Below are 4,567 nucleotides of genomic sequence, written 5' to 3' on the forward strand. Positions count from 1 at the left end.
CTTTAAAATTCATTTGCTTTATGAGCTTTGTCATGTTGTCATCGTAACAATACCAACTTCTGAGTGTTTGAGTTGTCAAAGTTGTAAACATGACATCATCTGTTAGCTTCTAGCGTATTGCTAATTGGATGAACACTAGGTTGTAAGTATACGTAGCACTCCATGTTTCTTGCCGCATAGCATCTACATGTAGATTTTAACTTTTTCCTATTATTTTGATTTCAATTGACTAAGAATGTTGAAGATTTTGTACTATGTTCCACTTGATATTGTCTAGTAGTTCTTTGATAAGCATTAAATCTTCCATTGTTGATTATCATTATTGTTTTCGATTCTTCATATGTTTTCAAAACATTTAATTCTCAAGAAGAGGAATGGGAGAGAGAAAGAGAAGAGAGAAGATTGCAGAAGAGGGAGAACAAGAGAACCAACTGGTGCACAAATCGGATGTTGTATGCATTCGTAGCGAGTGCCGAAAGGTCCCCAAGAACAAAAGAACTCTACTTTTGCACAAAAACAAGAGAGAAGACTTGCACGACATGAAGCAAAAGACTAATTGGCTACAATCTCCCCCCATGCCTTGTGTGAGCGCTCCACAAAGCATGTATTTGATATATTATTCATCTCCAAGCTCAAAAAATAGCCCAATTTTACAATTAGCACACTTTAGCTTTTGTGTCTTCTTTTGTCCCACTAAAGAATTAAAGCGGTTGGGCGCCCAAAGAGTCGGGCTATGCCCAAACACTACAACAAAAAGACCTCATAGACGCACATTTAGATGTGGTTTTTGAATACAGAGAAATTCTTACGGGCACGTTGTCGAAGGATTTCGAAAGCAAAGTCGCAACCACAGAGGACTTTGAATAATTTCAGGATAGAAGGTCAATTTAGCACATCAAATTCAATTTAAAAGCTCTATTTTCTGCACCAACTCTAGTCTCTGAATCTGTAAATAACCAAGCTGTTCATGTTGCACTGATGCCATCTACTTCTTCAATTAAAGAATAGGCAGTCTGAGTATTGAAAACATTATTCAGCTTGATCCCATATCAGAAGTACAAAGCCTCACTATCCTGCTTACATGCATACACAATATTGGTAATATGAAGAGAGTCTAATGCAGGTTTGTAAGCCTACATTAATGTATTTCTGCCTTTCAAAGCATCAACAGGCTAAACTTCATCTTCAAAAGCAAACTGCATAATACAAAGAGAACCATGTCAGGTAAGATCAACATCTTCACAAACAAAACCTATGATAAGGTGCTGTTTTGGATCAGGCTCTAAGTAAAGTCATGGTAATTGTGTTGAATCTGTAACAAGATGGATAAGCATTGGCAGACAGTTTGCCAAAACAGCAACCATATATCCCACTTGCACTGCTTTCACGGGCATCAAGTGAACGGAGGTCTTTTGGTATATGAATTCGAACAGCACTCAGGCTTTCTATCTGTGACAGGGGTAAAGATGCAACCTCTAAGTGTTGTTGCAGCAGCTGCATCGTCAACTTCAGAAGATTATGTCAAGCTTCTTTGCCGTCACAGCAGTGCCTAGCTTCATATCTGTCACAGTAGCAATCACTGGATATCTCTCTCTATCTCCTCTCAGCATTCTCCCTCTTGTCCGCTTCTTCAGCTGCATCGCAGCCTCATCCTTGTCTTCTGAGTCTCCTTCAGCTAGGCTTTATCTGCCACCTCATCCACATCTTCTTTGTTGTTAGGACATGACAGGATAGTCCTTTTTTATAAATGCAGCCGATAGCTACAGACGACGATGAATAATCTTGCAGGCCGTTACTCTGTGAAGCGCTTTCAAAAGGTTCAATACCCTCCTTGTGGAAAAGCTCTCCCTTTCCTTCTCAATTCCACTTTTCCCTGTTGTTCTACAGAGATACCCACCAAATTCAGTTTACACGATTCTCCCTTTTCTCCGTGTGTAGCCTTCGATACTGAGAATAATCAATCATCTATATCTGTTGAATTTGTGTCATTAGAGCTCCCTCTCCCCTTGTTCCTCTTCCCGTGATGCTTTTTCTCCCCCAATCCTTTGTTCCTTCCGCAATAGGCCCTAGAAAAGTGGCCTTCTTCCCCCCCTCAGAAAAGCAGTAGATACATACCATCACCAATCGTGCCCACAAACAGATCCCCTTTTTCCAGTCTCTGGTTCAACAGAAAGGCAATGGTCTTCTTCTTGTCCAAATGCTTCTCTTTCCAATGGAAGAGTTTGGTGCTTCATTTCCTGCCTGTCAACAATCTCTCTTCCCTCTTGTTCTTTGAAATCTTTAGCTCCTGCCAAATTGAATTGTCACAACACTAAAAACACATTTCCTCCTCCATAAGATTACAACAAAGGTTATCTCCGCAGATCTATCAAATGTAACAGATCTCTGTAAACGCGGAATATAAAAGGCTATACATTGCTGCTATTCCAATGGTAAAGTGCATGGGAGAGCTACATCTCATCATGAATCTCCAGGGGCCTTTGACTTTAAAGCAATAGTGTTTCGAAGTTGATCGTAGAGTTGCTGTAGCTCTATTTTCCAGACCAAATCAGTATCTGCTTGTACAGTCACTCTGTTGCTCTCAGGAATGTTTGATGTACTGATAATGCCACCGAAATGTGAAGAACACTTATCTACATTCCACTTCAAGCCGGTTGTAGAGATGTTAGAGGGACCAGTTAATGGAATTAGACCACAATGAGGACCTTCAATTGATGGATTGATGAAAAATTCATGCTTGAATCCTTTCAGCAGTAGGAAAGCCATGCTGTCATCACTCACAAGAATAATCTGGACTGTAGGAAATAAGTGGAGTGCATTGAGATGTGCAAACATGTGATCTAACTTGCCCCCAAAGGCACCAAGAACAATTATTTTTACTCTCTCTTTCTTTATTTCTGGTAATGTGTCATTCAAATACAACAAGCATTTCCAAAGATCTGTGGTATCCTGATTCCATGAGTTGTCCAGGACTTCCGTGCCTAGCCCAGCATAGAACTCCTTGACCTCTAGTCGAATAGAATCCAAGTGTCCTTTGATCACATCAGGTTTGTACCGTTTACGAACTTCAAATGCATCCTCAGATGGCAAAAAATCAAGGGCACCATCATAAATCCGATTTTCTCCCCCATCTGCGCATATTCGAAAACATGATTTATCCCATAAAAACCATGTTAATAAAGGCAGTTGATGGTTCATCACTACAAGTGCAAATGTCGAACTAGGCTGCTCTTGGTTCAGAAAAGCACTAGAAAGAAAAGTGGAACTATGGCCCATTGTTGGAACCTCCGACTCTATCATCTTGTCTCGACATGTCATTTCACCTTTGCCATACATTTCCACTAGTATACTGCCTACATGCAGATCCATTTCCAAACCTCTTTTAGTTATGTCAGCATGGACATCTTGAACTACTTCTAAAGCCCCCATAGTGCCACAAGCTTTCAGACGGACAAAAAGACAACCCTGTTGGGAAACACACCTTCCTGTTCCATCCATCCATAAAGTTTAATACTGGCTAGATCATGACCTTGTAAAAAAAACACCAGCAATCATTGCACCCCATGATCCTACATCTGAATTTGCCAGCTCATTGAACACTTCATAAGCTTTAGCAGGTTCTCCATGTTTGGAGTACATATCAATGAGTGCATTTTCTACTTCTACATCAAAATCAAATTCTGTCCTGATTATCTGATCAGGTATCATTCTACCATGCCTTACAGCCCAATGCTATTACAAGCTTTTAGAACACATTTCAATATGAACTTGTTTGGCACCACGTAGAACAAAAATGCAAACACAACAACTAAGTATGTACAAAGTAACAAATGTCACACACACAGCTTTTTGGTGGATTCCACACCTCGAATGCGTAGCAGTATGACATCCACCCCCTCTAATCCTGCGCATCCTCTGGATGGGCCAACTACCCATGATCATTATCATCAAGATCCACGTATAGATCAATCTCTTCATTATATATTTCCGGTATTTTAGCAAGATTATCTGTCATATCATCTATCTCTTCTATCGGAGTTTCTTCTCGTTGCTCTTCTCTTGCAAATTCTTCCAATGCATAATCCTCATCATCTCTTTTCTTGAAAATCCTGATTCTTTTTCCTGCAATAGGCACTCTAAGCATTGTCCCATCCAATTCTGTCAGCTCATATGTTGCATTATCAAAGATATGTCTGACTATGTACGGTCCAAACCATCTTTTCACCATCTTCCGAAGTACAATATGCTGATTTTCAAGGCTGCTATCAAAGACTAATACCCAGTCTCCCTCTTCTATTGCTCTAGGCCATAAGCGATGCCTGCTGTCAAACCTGTCCTTATTTCTTAGTCTAGCAACCTTCAACCTGTCAATAGCTAGCTGAATATCCTTTGGTCTTCTCTCCAACTGCCGAATCCGAAGAGCTAAGAGCTCCTCTCTCGTCAAATCCTCCTACCAAGGTAAAACTGACCAAGTCAAAGCACAAGTCTCAGTCAGCATAACCGGTTTCTGACCATACATCAACTCTGCAGGCATATATCCTGTGGTAACACTGTGAGTCATACGATC

At 40.5% G+C, this 4,567-nt stretch overlaps 1 pseudogene; it reads right to left on the reverse strand.

The window, feature by feature from the left end:
* Window positions 1-2,460: 2,460 nt before the first annotated feature.
* Window positions 2,461-3,429, reverse strand: LOC148022455 (thiamine pyrophosphokinase 1 pseudogene; annotated as a pseudogene).
* Window positions 3,430-4,567: the final 1,138 nt, after the last annotated feature.

The sequence above is a fragment of the Lygodium microphyllum genome, chromosome 16 (genome assembly GCF_053477565.2).
Source record: "Lygodium microphyllum isolate KBCC chromosome 16, Lygodium_microphyllum_v1.1.10, whole genome shotgun sequence".
Taxonomy (NCBI): domain Eukaryota; kingdom Viridiplantae; phylum Streptophyta; class Polypodiopsida; order Schizaeales; family Lygodiaceae; genus Lygodium; species Lygodium microphyllum.